Source organism: Prinia subflava, chromosome Z (assembly GCF_021018805.1).
Source record: "Prinia subflava isolate CZ2003 ecotype Zambia chromosome Z, Cam_Psub_1.2, whole genome shotgun sequence".
In the NCBI taxonomy this organism is placed as follows: domain Eukaryota; kingdom Metazoa; phylum Chordata; class Aves; order Passeriformes; family Cisticolidae; genus Prinia; species Prinia subflava.
The window spans coordinates 27,611,519-27,630,148 of NC_086283.1; the positions used below are offsets into that span (position 1 = coordinate 27,611,519).

Sequence of the window (18,630 nt, forward strand, 5' to 3'; positions counted from 1 at the left end):
CAAACCCAGAGCTGTGAACTAAGCCCCTGGACTGGATGTTAATGCAGTTTTTTTCCAAGGGTAATGTCACGGTGTGTGGTGAACGCCTGCGTGGGCACGGGTGCATGAACTCACACAAACCCCCTGTCCTATCTGAGCCTGTTAAATTAATTGTGACATTAAACGAGGAGCTTATTACCAGCTTCTGGGGAGGCTTAAACGTCTGGCCTTGGGAACATGCGTTTCAGAAAGATAGCATTTTTCTATTTTAAATGCTTTCAGGTTTCCTTTTATAGAAGCCTGAGCAGAGTCAACATATTCCTTTTGTCTGACCTTTTTACTGAACACACCAGAGCATAAAGCTCTTCAAAGTGAATGGAAGATTCCTGAGAAAGTTCAAAACATTTCGGATTAAGACCTAGATATACATTCAAAAAAGAAACAAGAGATAAAAATACTTCCAATATTTTCTTCTTTTAAAGTCTATTACTAAAGTCTAATACTACAAAGCCTAATAATAAAATCCAATAATAACCAATACAACTGCAATGAAAACAATGAAATTGTGGTAAAAGTGTAAGTTCTAACTATGTGGTTACATATACACATCCCACAAGCAAAAAATTGCAAATTAAATCTTAGGAATACCTTTGGCTTCTTGAGAAATGAGAAACATTGAAGTTAAGACTTTGATGGTTCCTTTGCAGTAGCTGAGGGAGCAGCCTCCTCTGAACTAATGAATACTGAAGAATAAAAGAAATAACATTATTTTTCTTGATTTAAAACTTTCCTGTCACTTTTCCGCATGAACCATTAACTCTTATGCAAAATTTATGTCAAAGTATTCAAGAAAGGTATTTCTATCCCTGTTATGAGGGCTGACTTTCAGTCCTAAAAGTCAATGACTGTCTTTGTAGCTTTTCAGCACCCGAGAATCATCTAGAGTTGGGTTATTAATACATTCCAACAGCAGGACAGGAGCTCCAAGAGATGACAATTCTATATCCCACAGGCATTTTAACTGTGACCCAAACCATAGTGAATAGCTTATTATTACTTAATATCTTAGGGGGAATTTTTAAGCTATCTCCTAAATTTCTCTTTATTATCTGTGGAACAGTTTAAAGTTTTCCTCAACTCTCCCACCTAAGAAAAGAGCTTTATTGTGCTTAGCTTTCTTTGCTGAGGCAGAATTGACCCCATTCCTGTGTCAAAACAAAAAGTTTTAGCACAAGGCAATGCAAATCTCTTCTTCCTCTGTTTGTCTCGCTCAACCCTCCCCTCTCCTGGGTTTCACAGTTGCTTAATTTAATTAGGAGGAACAAGGATTGTGGAGCAGATACCAGCAGAGGTATTAGCACCCACGAGTTAGTGCCCCTCGTGCTGATGGAAGCGGTTATGATTCCAGAGGCAGGTTCAGTGCTGCTGAGTGCCCCTCAGACACCATCGGCCACTGGGAGCACCGGGGATTTGGGGAATGACCCTGTGGAAGCAGATGTTGACAAGACCTCAGATCCTGCTCTCCATCAGCTTATGGAGATACTGCAAGGGTTTGCCTGTGTGGGGCCTCAAACACTGCCCAAAAGCCAGGATTTTCTCAGCTTTTGAGTCAAACAGAAGGAGTGTTTGCCCAAGAGAAGGAGAGGCCCTGGCAGGAAGCAGGGGTGTTGCACATTCAAGAAAGACATGTACGAACAGAAGGGGCTGGGCAAACTCTGCAAGGAGAATAAAAGCTCCATGGAAACATTTCTACAGCTGCTGCTGACAAGGGCAGCAGCTTTTCTAGGGACTGACAGGGCTCCAGGACCTTCACTGGCCCCAAAGTGCCACTCCACAGGGTCTGCTGATGCAGTTCTGCATCCCTACAACCCTCTCAGGCATCCAGCATCCCACTGCCTGTCCAAGGAAAAATCACAACCACAACCACAAGCAAATCCAAGTCTTCATGCCCAGAGCCCATCCCAGGGACCTCACCAGTGACAGAGCCCTCAGTTTCAGCCCTATATTCACAATCTAGAACTTGCTTTTTTTCTCCAGCTTTCAAATATTGTAGAGTATAAAAATGCCCTCACCTTTTATTCACCCAGCATTTTGCACCGAGCTTTTATTCTTTTTTTTTTAATTTATTTCTTGCACACCTGGGTTGCATATAAGGCCATTATTGCAGAGTGTGGCTGCTGTGACATAATTATGTTTGCTAATAAGGCACCGGACCTGCAGTACAAAGTGGTGCAGTGAAAGTCCTCAGTGAGATGCTGAAAGCAGCAGAATGGGCTGGATATGTTAGGAAGTTTTAACAGGCATTAATCCTGGGGGATATTCAGGGGCAGAAACAATCCAAGCCTCTGTGAATCAGAGTAAAATGATTGCAAGGGAGGAGAGGTTACTCCGTGGAGGGTTTCACTAGAAACCACTCAGACTTTCAGAGCATGGAAAACAAAATTGCAACAAAATGAGCAAAACCTGAGAGGATTTTTTCCAACCTCTCTTTGTGTTACTTTAAGCCTGTTAGAATTTATTAAATGATCCCACAAGTGGGAAATTATCTTGTTCTGTTTTTTATTAAATAACACACAAACAGCTCTGTGAACCCGAGCATCTCAAGGTACTCAGCAGAAAAATACACAGACCCTGCTCTGAAAACAAAGGTCTCAATCCTCATGTGACAGGACAAGAATAACTAACACAGCCAAACATGGAGGAAAAGGGCTGGGCATAAAAAGCATGCAAGAATTGCAGAGGTGAAAACTACGATTCCACAAAAAAAAAAAAAAAAAAAAAAAAAAAAAAAGGCTAGCAAAGTAAAAAGTGAAAGAGGCAATGGGAGTGTGCAGGTATGAGTGGATATCTGGTTGCATAACAGATAAAGTATAAGCACAGTGGTGCAGACTTTAAAAAAAAGGAGGAAAAAAGTAAAAATCTCTCCTGCCCTTTTCCCATTTGCATCCCACATGCTTCCGCTGAGCCACTCGGGGCAGTGTAAAAGAGCCCACTGTTCAGCAGCAACTGGGGAGCCAGGGGCGGCTCCTGGGCCTGGAAAAAGCCACATTTCACTTATCTTTCCTCCCCTCCTCACACCCAGATGCTTTGCAAAACAAACAAACTACATATCTACGTATCATAGCCAAAACTGCATATCAGACTACATCCACTGAAAGCCTCACTGTCTGGGGCTGTGGGGTTCAGCAAACCTTGGCTGGGCTGTCCATGAGCCTGCTGCTTGATTTATGTTTTCAGATGGAAACTATATGAAGCTCTTAGTTATGCCTGGTTTTCTGCCAAAAAATCAGTTTGACCTAAACTGGGCTTTATAGAAACCTAAAGTGCAAGGTGAAGCGTCACATAATCCACAGTAAAACTTAGGTCTTTTTTTTTTTTTTTTTTTTTTTTTTTTTTTTTTTTTTTTTTTTTTTTTTTATAAAGAAAGCGTACATTTTCTTAGGCTGAACTGTGAAGTTCTCACTCATTTTTAGACTTTCTCTGTGGCTGCTGTGAGAGGAGTAGCTGGAAGGCCCAAATCAGCTTTCCTTTTCCTGTCTTTTCCTTTCCTGTCTTGTCTTTTTTTTTGTGTCACATAGGTGGAGTCTGATACCAAGGCAACAAAGAGGGAATGAAATGAGACCAAAAATCGTCTGTTTTCAGTAACAAGCACTATCTCGAGAGGAAAGGACCTAACTTTACTCACGTGTAGGAGGCTAAGAAATTCTAACAGAGGCAAAGAAATCATTGTGAGGCTCAGAGCACCTTAAAAAATAAAGAGGGGCGGTGGGGAGCGGGGCAGATAAGAAGCTGAGACAAAGAATACTCACCAGTCAGTCGTGCCTTTAAGAAGATACACTGTGCATCAGGTTCCGTGCCCTGTCGCGGATTAAACAGAGCGGGCGAGGTTCATTAGCGGCACCAGGCGTGCGCTAATTACTGTACTTTGTAGGATGGGAAGTGCCACCTAGTGGCAAGGAGCGCGCCGCCGCCGCAGCGCATTCCGCATCCCGCATCCCTCGCTGCCAGGGATGCCCCAAATCTGCCAAAACCTCCCGACTAACGCAGCCTATTAATGGTTTATCAAGTGCTAGTGGGAATCATGGCTCCGGGCAAACACAAGAGGCCTCCTAGTCTAATTTAGCTGGGACAATAGGTCCCAGAGACCCAAGATGGATATTCCCGGTGCAGATGCATTCCTTTTAATTCTGTTTGGTTTACCAAATAGGAATTCCTCTAGGAAACCTCAACAAAGAAGTGGATTAATGAGAACCCTAGCAGAGAGTGTTTGCTGTATAAGCAATTCCAAGCCTAAGTAAAGCAAGGGGCAAAGTCTGATCAGCGTTTAGTACCAAACTCAAATAAATTCTGACAGAAGTGGGTGAAAAATGCACCAGCTGCAGGTCAGCAAGAAATGCTAACAACCCTCAAACGCTTGCCTGCCTCCTTTCATTAAAAAGCAAACAGGGAGAAAAACAAACACTTATTTTCCCCCTGCCTTTTGTTGCTCTGTGGAGTTTGTTTTGACACTCACCCTCCCTCAGCTGTAGTGTCCCCTGTTTTCCCTTGTTTTTATGGCATCTTGCTGTTCCTCGACCCCCTTTTCCTCTGCCTAGGCAGCTCGCTCTGCCAGGTCCATTCCCTGTCTCTGCTGTGCCAAAGGCTCCTCAAATTCCCTGTTTTGCTTTCGTGCACAGGAGGAAGACTCTCCTGTCCCAAGCTGCTTCACTGGAGCGTGACAGTGAGATACTCTCTCTTCTTGAACTGCCCTGGGTCTGCAGTGCTAAAACTTGCTGAATGGAACAGAGGGAGGTTGTTGTGCTTCAGAGAGCTTTGTTGTAGTGGCTTGGTCATAACCATCTTCAAATGGTATAGCTGTTTGTTCCAGGTGACCCAAAAAAGTGGAATATCCTGAGGTGCTGGTGGTGCTGTGAAACAGGGGATGCTGCTGGGTACCATTACTACTGGTTTCAGTAGAAATATTTCAACCCCACAGCTTCCCTCATCCCTGGTGCATCTGGGCCAGGGGAAGAAAAAGAAAAAAAGGTGATCAAACAGCTCCTCCCTCTAATACGCTGTGCAAGGATGTAGCCAAGGCCAAAGACAAGAAAAAGAAATGCATCATCTCCCCATCTGAGCGGACCTGGACCACCCCTTACCCTTCAAAATCAAACACCAGGCAGGTAGTGTTATCTATACTTACAGTTTACTTGGCTCACAGGACCATTGGGAAGAACCAGCAGCCATCACAAGACTTCCACATGGCAGCAGCTTTTGGAGAGTCTCAGGGAGACCTCATGCCCCCACTGTGAGACCCCCTTATCTGCTCATCACCAACCCCATTTGCAGATTCACCACCCCAAACAGATATCAGCAGCTGCTCTCTGAGCACTTTTGGGCATGGAAATGTCCAAAGCTTCTGGGACCATAGTGCTGAAGGGTTGTGCTCAGCCAGGTAATGAGAGAGAGAACCCCTCTGTTGCACTTACAGCGAGAGTAGGTCCACTTGCATTAGTGTGAAAAAACCTCACAAAGTTTATTGTGTCTGATTTGTACTTCTGTCTGATTTTATATTAAAAAGGGCATCTTTTAGCTCCTACAGCCAAAGCAATGAATGCTAACATTGTTCCCATTCTCCCTCATCCTGGGAGACCCCACTTGCCGAACAGAAAAAACCTTTCACTAAATGCCTGGATACCAAAACCACTACTTTTTATCCTTCCTTTAGCAGATGGAGGGTAAAAATGGCGTGTGCCTTACCAAAACTTGGTGAGAAACCCTCGATGGCAGCCAAGACCAAGTTATAGCAGAGACCTGGGAATGGTGTGAGGAGAACATGGAGCTTGAAGCTCTTGGTGTACATCACAAATCAGTTCTCACTCACTGACAGTCCTGGGCTTTCCAAAACACTGAGCCCATCTTCCTCACAACCAGTAAAATTATTTGGCAAATAATTTTTCTTTCTTTTCTGTCTCCGATTATTTTTATTTGGTGTTTAGGTCTTCAGGGCAAAGTTACTTCCTCTTTCAAAACTTTTCTCTGCTCTCGCCATGATGCCTGTTATGTGTAAAACTCAAACGAGCTTCAAGAATGATACGTTTCCTTAGCTGAGGCCTTCCAAAAACTAAAAAAATCATTAAAAATCAGACAATATTCAATAAAGTAGGTAGTTTATTGAATATTACAATATCAAAGAGGGACTAATTTTTTCTCTCTGCTTTCATACCCATTCTTTCCCTAACAAAAAACTATAATTTTCTTTGTAGAAAATGATAAGATTTTTGGGGGCCAAATGTTTACAGCTACCCCAAGAGTCTTATAAATTGTGCCAATACATATTTGCAGACAGCTCCATCCCTTTTTTTTTTAAATAGATATATTATTTTGTTTGTTTGTTTTAAATGGTAGTATGAATGGTATTATCTTGGACATGTCTGACAGCCAATCAAAGTTGTGAGATCCCAGGACAGGATCAGATCTTTCCACCCAAATTTACACTCTTTTACTCAAGGTGAGCTATGACTCTTCCAGCAGACATGGATGTTTTCATCCTTCCAAGATTTCCACCTCTCCATTTTGATCAACAAAAAGAAGAGAAGAAAACCAGAAAACTTTCCTCATGGTGGGGGGTGGGAAGGAAAAAGCCTAAACTCTGTATTTCCTCCACTTTTTAGGTATTCCTGATCTATTTAATTTCCTTGCTTTCCCTTCTCACACAGTCAAGGAGAAGAAACTGTTGACTGACACTTGTGGAGTCAGCAGGATCTTTCCAGTGACTTCAGTAGGGTTTGGATTAATCACACTGTGGATGTTTGTTATTGCTTTAGCCAAGGATGAGAAGGCCCAGGAAGAAAAGATTAGTTAAGAAAATCTCTCTTAATCCATTTCAAGAGTTTGCCCTATCAGTGAGGAACCAGACCCAGAGAGTTTATGCTTTGCACAATGGTGGTATTTTCGTATCATGAAGAAAATAACAAAACAAAACAGAGTATGAAAGACTCATTTGTATTGGTAACAGTAAGAGAACAAACCCACACTTGGTTATTCAAGATTACTTCTACGCTCAAGCTTATGATGCAGCCACAGAGTTATCAAAACAAAAATAATGCAAACCCAGGATGGAGTTTATCAGAGGAAGCCCAGGACAGCATGGATTAGCACAACACTTGACTACGGCTCAGGCCACCCTGTGCTGATAAGTTTCTTAGTTGCTTTCCCCCCTTCTTGCCTTGTGCTGTGTTTGGTCTTCACAAGGATCAGCCCTGAGAAGGACCTTGGTGGTGACCTGCTCACACTGACCACTCCTCCCCAAATCACAAAGCAGCTATTCTTTGAGGAGCCAGACCCAGCTGTGGGAAGCAGGCTGCTCTTTCAGCCTGACCTGGAGACACAGCCTGACACTTACACCAGCCAGAACCAAACACCACCAGCTTCCTGACACAGCTTTTGGGGGGATTAACAGTGGAAACATAAAACATCCCAGTCTGGCCCCTTGTCCTTGGAGTCAAGGCAGAAACACTGAGTCAGAACAGAAGGCAGCATCAGAACACAGGAGGAAAACATCATTGCCTTTGCCATCATCATCCAGTGCTGCTGATAAATCGTGTCCTGGAAACTGACTATCTCAGTGCAGATAGTGCCGTGTCTGCATCATTACATTTAATGCAGAAATAATACCTAACCATCAATTGTGGCTTGTTCTGCTACCAAATGAAACACTCTATTCATGGTTTTTGTAGCTGAGTGCTCTCCCCTCTGCTGAAGAAATATGGAGTAAAAATAGGTGGAGAAGGGTTTTGCCACAAAAGAAACATTGACATAAGCCATCAAGAGTTTTGTTTGAGAAAGTGGTTGTGTACACTATGGTTACCACTGCTGCTAAGTCTGACTCCTTTGGAGAGTTTTAATTTGCCTCTGAAAACATATTTCACTTGAAGCGTTGTAGGAAAGAGAAGTACTGGGGAAGAAAAGGCTTTTCTTAAACGTGGAATCTGAGAACTTGCAAAAAGTCCATTGTTTCAGGACATTTTGTGGTTTCCGAAAACATACTGGGGTTTAGATAACTGAATCACTGCAGAAGAAGGAAACAACCTACATAGCTGTAGCTTTGAGAGTAAAATTGGGCCAGTGGACTCATTTTCAGCACAGCTGCCATGGCATAACCCTTTGCAAGTAGATGGGAGTAGGAAGCTGGACCTTCAGAGCCACTGACCAGGTGGAATAACTTTGAAAGAATCTTTGATTTTGCTTGAACTGACCTTAGTACTGCTGACATGTAAAATACATTAATTATTTCCTTTACATTTAGGTAAGGGTTTTTCACACACAGCAGCTCAGGAGGGAAAAAAAACATAGAAGACACAAAGGAAAGGTGATTGTGGAGCCACAAAAGATGGCTTAAGAGAATCTATGCCAGACAAATTAGTTTTTCCTTAAGAGACTGCATTTCAGATCCACAATATTCTTTCAAGTGATGGGAAGCATTTTTTTCCACAGATGTTCAGTTTGATATTTACACATTGGCTGCAGCCATGGTCTAATTAATTTCAGATATTTGAAAACAATGGTTTCTCATAAAGAACCATTTAGGGCCTGTGTTTCACATTTAAAATGATAATCATTGTTGAGTCAGTAACATAAAACCTGTGCTTAAGAAGTGTGTAATGAAAATAGTATTTTTCTTCATCTCTGAACTACGATGTAGCTGGAAGGATTATTTTTTTTTCTTGAGTGATATTGCTTTAGGATGGAGACAAAGCCTAAACATTTTCCCTTTTGTTGGGTTTTCTCACACAAATCCGAACATCTGAAAACAATGATTTGTCATGGGAGACTTTGGCAGCCTGAGTAAAGGTTTACTGTTTCTACTTTGCCTAAAATATTTACAAAGAAAAATATCTGACATTCACAGTAAGTCAGACAATATTTCAGGCCCCTGTCATAACCCGTGGAGGCAGTCTGCGTGGTCTCCAAGAGGAGCAAAGGAGATCTCCTTTCTGGATCCCCCTTTCTCTTTGGTCCAGTGCAGAAAGCTTGGCTCCCGGGGGAGGTGGGAAGGGTTAAATAAAGTGGGATGAAAACACCGAGGGGTTGCAGCTGTCTGTTTTTCCAGCTTGATCCGCTCCTCATTTTCCCCAGTCATCCTGAAAAGCCCCGAGGCTCTCCGGTGTAACACACCCTCCTTCCCTCGAGGTTTTCTCTCCCCGGCGGGCTGGGGATGCCCAGGAGGAGTTCCTCATCCCTCCCTTCCCAGCCCCACAGGAGCCCTGCGACCACCTCTGCCTGTGCCTTTGTCTGGCTGGCCCCAAAGCCTCCCCCCTGCCCAGAAACCTCCATCCCACCGCGGGAAGGGCTGCGGGGAGCGCGGAGCCCCCGCTCGCCTCCTCTCCCTGTGGCCCCGCCGCCGGCAGGGTGGGGAAGGGGAGGCTCCGCGCCTCCAGCCCCGGGGCCCCGAGGCTCCGCGGGGGCTCCGGGAGCTCCGCGCCGGGGGAAGAGGAAGAAGAGGAGGAGGAGCAGGAGGAAGGCGGGGAGCGGGCTGGGGAGGAGGGGGAAGGGGGTGGTTTCTGCATCCTCCGCTTTCTTCCCAGCTCCGAGACCGAGCGGCTTTGGCCGGCCGCTTCCCATCAGAGCTCCGGCAATCGGGGGGGTGGGAAAGGAAAGGGGAAGGGTCTTTTCTCTTTAAAAAAATAATCAATCTATTTTCTTTCCCATGGTGAAAAAGAAAAAAGAGGTGCCAGCAGCGAGCCGACCCGAGGCTGGTTAGCCCCGGGCTGTAACTACTGGTTGCTTCTTGTTGGTGCTTGTAGGGCAGAGAGCCACACTACCATCCGGCCCTATTCCCTGCTCAGATTTCTGGTCAGACCCAGGATCTCCCCATCCATCCCCTGGAGAGGTGGTCAGTGCTTCAGCTGGACACCAGCACAGCCGGTGCCCCAGTGGAGCAGAAACCCGCAGCTTCCCCTCGTGGAGGTGTGCTGTTGTAGCCACAGCTGCGAGAGGATGCTCCACAGCAGAGCAAAGATCTCCCCAGGACAGGGGTAGCAGAGTCATTCGTTTCTCTTCCCATCCTTTGCCAGGAGCAGTAGTTCAGTCTCCAGTGGAGAAGAGTCAAGAGGTGATGAAGAAGCAAGGTCAGGGCTGCAGAAGTGGTTAAACGTCACCCCTCCTGCCTGAAGCCAAGGCAGGGAACAGAGTAGGAACAGGTGAAGCTGGGGCCACTGAAGGCTAGAGGGGCAGCATGACTGTGGTGTCTGGTCATTTAGAAGTTCTTTGTTTGTCCTGGAGGGTGGCCTGGGCCTGGGCAAGGGGTGATACCCAATGCCATAGGGGATGTCCTGCTCTCCTTTCCAGAGGCTGAGATGGCAGTTGGATGGTCTCCCACCTCTTCACCTAGAAAAGGGAGCAGGCCACAGAGATTCCTACATTATGCATATGTCTTCAGAGCGTTTGTCTGCAGCCTGGGAAGGCTGAGATTGTATGGGGAGAGAGAACAGTGCCTTCACCGTGGGTATCACCCAACCCCTTATGTCTATGGGGGGCAGAAGAGGCTTGTTTGAACCAGTGTTGGAGAGATTCAATGTCAGTATCCTCCATTCACAACAACGCTGTGCAGAGGAAGTGTGCACTGCCTCAGCAGTGACACTGCACACGGTGAGGCAGGCAAGGCTACCAAAAACAGGAACTGCAAAACCTCTGCGTGAATTTGCATCAAACACCCTCAAAAACGTGCCCACAACTGCTTATAGTGCCTGTTTGAAAACAGACTGCTGTGTTTCTGTCAACTCTTCTGACGCACGAGGTTCAAGGATTTCTCAATCCTTGAAACCTCATCCCAGTGTGGCGCAGGTCCGGTGTGTTTAGGTGTGGCAGTGTCCAGGAGGCACGTCCACTGTGCAGGGACTGACCCAGGCACGAGGAACTGGGGGGACTGGTGCTGCTAGGAGGTGGCAGTGGTGAGAGAGAAGCCTCTCTTCAACATCACAAGTAAGCAACTGTGTATTTATTCCATGTAAGGAGGAAAAATAAACAAGGTCTGCAAGCTGAGATAAGGATTTCACCCAGCGCTCCAGCTCTGTTCGCCCAGGCCACAGCTCACACAAAGCTGATCTGGTTTAAGCCTCCAGGTCTCCATTTCTTTCTGCTTAGCTGTCATCTCTTCCACCTCCTGCCCCTCCAACTTGGCAAGAAGTCTGTCTTCGGAAACAAGGGCTTTGGGCTTGTCTGAAATCCTCTGTCAGTATAACTCTGGGGACACAGCAGCTGGAACAGTAACAGTGAGAGGAGCTGAAGGAAAACTCCTTCTGCCTCTTCCAAGTAGTCATACCTGGGGCTGCCAAAAACGTGCCCAGAGCACTGCAATCAGACACACCTATTTCTCCAGGCTTTTCTTTTCTGGCTCCAGCTTTACACCTTCCTGGAGGAGGGGGACTCCTAGCATCTGCTTCTCTGAGAGGGAACAAGCCAGAGGAACTGCTTTTGCCAGCATTTTGTGCCTGGCAAGGGTGCCTTACGTTTCCCACATACTGAGATAGGTACATTTTGGAATGGGGGCTACCCTGAGAGCACACCAGACTCTTTATTAACTGGTGAATGTCCCTTGTAAAAGGGTGGTTTAGAGTTCTGCTTATGACTTCATCTCTGAGAGGTTTGGACAGCAAATGCAGAGTCTAATCTTTAAAAAAAAAAAAAAAAAAAAGAAAAGAAAAAAAAAGAAAAAAGTGGCTGAAGATGCATGGGTGGAGGAGCTTGGCTCGGGCGGCTGCCGATGTGAGGCTGCCTGTGAATTGGCATCAGCAGGGGAAGTTTGGAACCAGTACCATTTTATTCTTTCTTTGCAACCTCCACTGAGACTGGGGAGGCAAAGGGGAAAAAGGCATTTCGGTCCCAGTCACTTTCCCCATTTCAACCGGCTTCGGGAGCCAGGGTGGAGGAGGTCTCTCCATTCTCTTCCCGGTTAACTGTCTAATTGGGGAACAATGCGCCTCTCGCACCCGCCTGCCCCACTCCGGAGGGTTCCGGGCGAGCTCGGAGGGGCCCGTCCCGCCGCACCGGGCTGCGGGTCCCCGCTCCGGGTCTGGGGGCTGGGGGGAGCCCCGAGGGGGCGGCCGGGCCGGGGGAGGGGGGCCCCGCTCCGCGGAGGCAGGCGCTGGGGGCTCTCCTGCGCCCAGCAGCTGCGGGAGCTTTGGAAATTGCAAGGAGGCTCTCGCAGAGCTTGTGAACCCTCCTCTCCCCGAGCCAGCGCCCCTCCTCTGCAGCGCTGACGGTACAACGATATAATAATGATGGGTGGCTGAGACTCGCATTTGAACTTGCAGGCTCGCTCCCTTTGCCCACAGCTCGGTCCCGGCTCCGCAGCTCGGAGTCAGGTGCTCGCCGGCGGGAACTGAGCGAAGGAGGGGAGACCGAGCTCCGGCACAAGGGGAGACCCCGGAACCACCGGCTCCTTCCAGCACTAACGAGCGGATTTACTCTTTCATGCGGCCACTGGGATCTCTGGACTAGCCCAGGCACCACGTTGTGATTTTTTGCGATCTCTGCAATACGCTACCTTTTAAGGTAACTATAACTCTTTTATTGAGGGTTGGTTTTTAGTGCTTTTTTTTTTTCTTTCCCCGTCCCTTTTTTCTATATATATGAGTGCCAGCAAACACCTAGTCTAAGATTTAAAACAATTGTTTTACAGCTTATACCAACAAAGAGTTTGAACTGCAAATCTTAAGGGGGAGGGAGTAGCGATGATTGGTGAATTTAAACAACCTGGGGTAAGTTCAACGACATGCAGGGGAAGAGGAGAAGGAGGGATGCTCGGGAACCCACCAAAAGAAAAAAAAAAAAAAAAAAAAAAAAAAAAAAAAAAAAGAAAGAAAGAAAAAAAAAACCCACCAGTGCAAAGAGGAGAACAAAGAAAACTAGGGAACAGAAGACTTTGGGGTGGGAGCCCTGACAGAAGTGTTCGGTGCTGGTGATTCGGATGGCTGGGAAGGTAGAGCCGCATCTTGGCGTGCGACGAGGCTCCGGAGGGACACGGGAGGAAGCTGTTCCTTACGGGTATTAAGTACACAAAGCGCCCGTGTGGCAGGAGCGACGAGAACGGACCTTTCCCCTCGGCCACCAGTTCTCTAGCACTGGGAAAAGCGTGAGCTCGGTGTCCTCCACTCCTGTGTGCTCCCCACGTCCCTCTTTTCTCCCTCTCCCCCCGTCCCCCTCCAATCCCTTCCCCTGATGTTCCTGGAAAGCTGCTCGCAGGGCAGAGCTGCTCTGAGGTGCTCAGCATCTTCTGTCTAGAGGAGCGGGAGAGCAGCGTGCCCCGAACCACATTTCCTCTGCGAAAAGGGGGGCGGTGGGTGAGGAGGATCGCAAGGTCAGTGGAGCAAAACGCCCCCTCTTACACCCAAGTCCAGTTTCTGGGGCAGGGTCTTTGCCTTCCCCCTCCGCTGCCCGGGATTTCGCCTTTTTGTTACAAAGGAAAAGTGAGAGCACGGTGGAGGGCGAGCAGGGAGTTCCGACGGCGGGAAGGAGCGAGGTGTGTGTGTGTGTGTGTGCGGGGACGGCAGCGGGACCGCGGGCAGCCTCCGCCGGCCCCCGGCACCGTCCCCACACAAAGGGGCGGCGGGCGGGGGCCAGCCCTCATTGTCCCCCTGGTCACGTCCTCCTGGCCACCCCCTCTCCCTCCCTCCCTGCACCGGCTCTCGGAATCAAGCCCCCATGGCTTTTTTTTTTTTTTCCCTTTTCCCTTCTTATCACCCGCTTCTCTCGGTTTTTCTCCCTTTCCCCCATTCTATTCTTTCTTCCTCTTTTTCTTCTTCTTTCCCTACCTCCCCTTTCCCCTTCTCTTCCCTCCCTCTCCTTTCCCCCGTTTTCCCTTCTTTTCCCCTCTTTACCTCTTTTTCCTTTTTTCTTTTCTTTTTGTTTCTTCCCTTCTCCGCTTTCTTCCCTTTCCCCACACGTTTTTGCCCCCTTTCCTCCTGTCCCTCCCTTTTTCTTCCCTTCCCCTTTTTCCACCTTTCTTCACTTTCCTTCCCCTTTCCCCCCTTTTTCTCTTCCTCCCTCTACCTTCCCTCCCTTTTCTTTCAATTTCTTTTTTTTTTTTTTCCTTTTTGTTAATTGAGGCGTGAGCGTTGAAAGGCGCTGCAAAAAGAAAAACAAAAACCCCAAACCCCATCCCAGGATGGGAGAGCGTAAATGTTGGGTGGGTTCAGGGATTGCCTTTATTTCTTTGCCTTTTTTATTTAATTTTTTCCCCCTCCTTTCTGTCTGAGCTAAAGGGGAAGTTTCCTCCCCCACAAGGAGCGAGAGAGGCTCGGCGGGGCGAGCCCGGGACGGGGAGGGCGCGGTCCGGCGCTGCCGGGGCGGGGGCAGGCTATGGCAAGGCTGGGCTTTGGGGGTGGTCTCTGAGTCGCGTGTGCGCCGCGGGTCGCGGGTTTAGTCCCGGTTTTGGGGCGGCGGGCTCGGTCCCGCTTTGGGGCGGCGGGCTCGGTCCCGCTTTGGGGTTGTCGGCCTGGTCCCGGCCGGGGGTGCGGCCGCTGTCGAGGAACGGGGCGGGCACGGCGGCCCCGCGGCGCCCCCTGGCGGCGAGCGGCGGCACGGCAGCCCCCGCGCCCGCCGGTTTCCCGCCAGAGGGCTCCGGGGAAAAAAAGGCCAGACTGCCCCAAATCACGGCCGTAATGAAATAATTTTAAATACCCAAGACCTCCGCGGCAAAAGCCCCTGTCGCCGCTGCTCCTCGTACTCCCCATCCAACCTTGGGGGTCCTCGGCACAAGAAGTCGATGCGGAGGAGGCTCCAGGATGAGCAGAGGGATGGAGCAGCTCTGCTGGCAGGAAAGGCTGGCACGGCTGGCATTGTTCAGCCTGCACAGGAGAAGCTTTGGGCTGACCTCACTGTGGCCCTGCAGTGCCTGAAGGAGCTGCAGCAAGGATGGAGAGAGACAATTGACAAGGGCTGGAGGGACAGGACACAGGGAATGGCTTCCCACTGCCAGAGGGCAGGGCTGGATGGGATCTTGGGAAGGAATTGTTCCCTGGGAGGGTGGGGAGGCCCTGGCACAGGGTGCCCAGAGGAGCTGTGGCTGCCCCTGGATCCCTGGCAGTGTCCAAGGCCAGGCTGGACACTGAGGTGCAGCCTGGGATAATGGAAGGTGTCCCTGCCCATGGCAGGTGTGGCACTGGCTGATATTTAAGGCCCCTTCCAACCCAAACCGTTCGGTGCGTCTGTGATTCTGTGGCACAGGAGCAGGCAGTGCCCGATAGGCAGTGCTGGACAGCACTGGGGTGGGATTGGAACATTTCCAGCTCAGGGCAGCTCCTCAGTGCCTGGCTCGAGGTGTGAGCGGCACTGGGGCTGTGGGGATGGCAGAGCGAGGTGAGGGCGCCCACAGCCACCCTTGTGCCCAGCAGTGGCACTGAGTGGGCCCCAAGAGGTGCTGAGGAACCCTTGTTTGGGCCCACGGGGGTTCCTGGTGCCTAACCCCTTGCTGGCAGTACAGGGTTACATCTATGGGCACCATGAGTGACACCTTCACATCTCCTGCACCTCTTGCACCCTTCACCAGGGCGGGTGCTTGACAGAGATGGGAAGGAGAGGTCCTCAGTCCTCCTGGAACAAGCTCATCAGGGCACCAAGCTTGACGGAGGTCAAGGTGCACTCAGGCAATGCTTTCAGGCACAGGGTAGGATTGTCAGAATGTCCTGTGCAGGGCCAAGAGCTGGATTTGGTGATCCCTGTGTGTCCAGCTCGAGATATTCAATGTTTCTGGAAGGCAGGAGCAGGAAGGTGGAGCTGGGGTGATGCAGGAGAAGCAGGGTGTGCTCATTGCTCTACCACGCGCTGCCTCTGGCAGATTTACACTGTGTCTCTGCTGTCCCAGAGCCTGGAGCTGCTCCCGGCATAAAAGCATGGGGCCGTGAGGGATGTCTCGAGGCAGCAGCTGCTGCAGCCAGGAGTACCAGAACATGCTGGTCTGGTTACTGCTTCTGACTGTGCTCCAGCCTGCAGGCAGCACCACAAGGGCTCAGCCTGGAGTAGTTTCCCCCACTCTGGGGGGGAATGGATGGAGGTCATGAGGAAGGAATGATGCAGACACCCCAAAGACCTTCTCTGAGGCCTTGGGAGGGCCTTTCAAAGGGATAATGGGCCAAGCAGGGGCCATTGATGAATCGGATGCAGGCTGAGAAGCCATGTGTCGGCACAGTGGGCTAATTAATCACACAGCAGAGAGGTGGTGGAGCTGGCAGAGTTAATTAGGCAGCGCTGATGGTGAGGTGGATACATGTCATCAATTAACAGTACCAGGATCAAAGGACTGCAGAAGTAAAAGAAAGTGCAGAATGTGTGCATTTGAGGAAGGATAGCACCTGTGAAGCTTTCAGGGCTTGGAAGGTAGCAAGGGACGTGCTGTGACTGGGACTGGTCATTTCCAGCTTGTTGGGGTTCCACTGGAAGCTGTAATTTAATGTTTTACCTATTAGAATGAGCAGCCTTCATTCTCTTCTCTAGTGCTGGGTTATATTGAGTCCTGCCCTCTTTTTTTTTTTTTTTTCCTTTTTTTTTCCTTTTCATCTTTTATGTCATTCTGACTTTCACTATGAGGGTCAGGTGGGCACAGGCTGCTTTTTAAATATTTAAGGAACATGTCCAGATTTCTCAATGCAGCTGTAGAGCCTGTGCAGAGCCAATCTCAGTGTGACCTGAGAAGTTGCAGGTTTTAGAGACATTGTTACATCTAGGAAAATGGTTAATTCCTCATTGTCTCAGCTTCAGAGAACTAGGACTATTTTTGGATGGTAAGCTGTAGTCTCTTCCACACCAGGACACTTCACGTTCTGAACCTGGAGTTTTAAACAGAAAGAGAGACATGATGTTCTCCCATCTGGTTAAATTAAAATAGCATTGGTGTGAGATCAAGCTTACACTGCAAACTAAACACAAGCTGGAATTTGGTCAGAACTTCCTGCTTCTATGAATTTGTGCTGTAGTAAAGGGAAGGTAGCAGAGCCTGCAAAAAGAGGAGCTGTGCTCTTTCCCTACAGAGAGAACCCCTGCTACTAGTTTTTAAAGATGTCAAGTTTGTCCAAGACTTTGGCATTTATTGGTTAAAAGGTGCTGCATTCAGGGTTGCATCCCATTTAGAAATGTAACACAAATTCCTACTGTAGATCCATCTGCCTGTAGTAGCTCCTAATAGAATGGATCAGCCCCCTTGGAAACCAGCCAGCAGGCAACCCAAGTTTGGTCACGTCAAATGAGGTACTTTTTTAACAGAAGGTGGAAATTAAACACTTACTCAAGTCTTGCAGCTTGACTTGGCAAGATTTGCTCACTGTGTCTGTAGTGTTATGGATGTCTTTTACTATGGGTGTAGTGACACCACAGGAAAAAAAATCTTGTGGAAAAAGGTATAGTTAGATGGATTTTGGCTAATTCCAGTGGACTTAGGGGCAGTACAGCAGACTTCTGTGAAGCACAGAGTGCGGGAATGGGAAATACAAACCTGTTTTAAGCAGGGATTTGGCTCTGGAGGCTACAAGAGAGCGCAGCCCTCCACAGCTTCTGCCAGCAGGAGGGCAGGAGGCAGGAGCAGTCACATCCAAGAGCCTGGAAATGTGGCAGCAATCAGGGTGAGGTGTAAGCAGCAACCTCTGCCTCACCTCTGTGTCTTGAGGAGGATTTTTAGCACCAGGTCTGCAGAGCTCTGTCTCTTCCCAAGCCAGGCTGCCCTGTGGGGCTGAAGAAGATGCTGCTGCAATGGTCTGCATGTTTGGAGAGGCTGGCAGGGGTAATTGCATGTTTAATTCCGGCAGCTGGAGTGGAGCAGCACTCGGCAACCCAGGAGTGTTTATAGGAACCCACCAAGGCCTGGAGCATGAAAATCCGCTGTCAGGTGTGGAGGGTTGTGCAGGAGCCACAATCCTGACCCTAAGGGCTGAAAATCAGACTATTCTTCCAGGGTTTTTCACTGCTTAAGTGAGCATTTCAGGATAAGGAAGATTTATAGAAAGTCAGGAGGTGGTTTTCCCAGAGTCAAGTAGGTATTTTTGGCAAATGTCTCATATTAAGTTTTGTGCTCAAACAATGCAACTTTTTGGAGCTATCCAAGCCCTTGGTGCAGCAGGTGTAATTCTTGCCCAGTGAAAGGCTAGGAGCCATCACAGCCAGGAATCTTCTCTTCTGTTTCCATGGATACCTTGAAAATTGCCCTTCCACAGTTGCCATTCTGTTCTCATCTGTCCCTGTGGCTGTGTGTGTTGTGTTTGGTGACTGGAAGCGTAGCAGCAGGGTTTGTGTTCTTACCAAACATGGAAGCAGTTATGTTATGACAGCAATTGCAGTGAGCTTCCAAGGGCAACAGACTTCCACTGGCACATGCCAGGCACCCAGGTACGCCAGGTCAGAGCCAGGGAAGTGAGCCAGGTGGTGGTTGCAAAATGTAACCAGCCCTGTTTAGGTGCAACACCACCGTTGTCGGGAAAAAGAAAACACTTTGTTCTTTTTCTTGTCTGGTTTCTTTGATTCTCTTGATTCTGGTCCCAAAAGGCAAGGGTGCCTTCAGGGGAAGGAGGGAGATAAAACTTATGGGTAAACATGGAGAGCTAAACTTATAAACATTCTGTTCTGGACCTTGGCTTCACTGTGAATGTGGCCAGTGTGTGACACATGGGAGCACATGTGGGAAGA

At 48.5% G+C, this 18,630-nt stretch overlaps 1 protein-coding gene and 1 long non-coding RNA gene across 4 annotated transcripts in view; one reads left to right on the top strand and one right to left on the bottom strand.

Moving 5' to 3' along the window:
* LOC134564731 (uncharacterized) overlaps positions 1-4,576 on the bottom strand; it is a 31,242-nt gene extending 26,666 nt beyond the window's left edge. Inside the window, exons 1-2 of the long non-coding RNA XR_010083622.1 lie at positions 3,789-4,576; positions 628-722 (exon numbers count right to left, since the gene is read on the bottom strand). This is a non-coding gene — a long non-coding RNA (uncharacterized LOC134564731). The remainder of the gene's footprint in view (positions 1-627; positions 723-3,788) is intronic.
* Positions 4,577-12,205: 7,629 nt separating this feature from the next.
* The window catches only part of VCAN (versican), a 99,392-nt gene continuing 92,967 nt past the window's right edge, over positions 12,206-18,630 (top strand). Inside the window, exon 1 of one of the 3 annotated variants that reach the window (XM_063423698.1) lies at positions 12,206-12,513. The gene's annotated coding sequence lies outside the window, so the exon portion shown is untranslated. The remainder of the gene's footprint in view (positions 12,514-18,630) is intronic. The other 2 variants (XM_063423699.1, XM_063423700.1) reach the window with 2 other exon arrangements.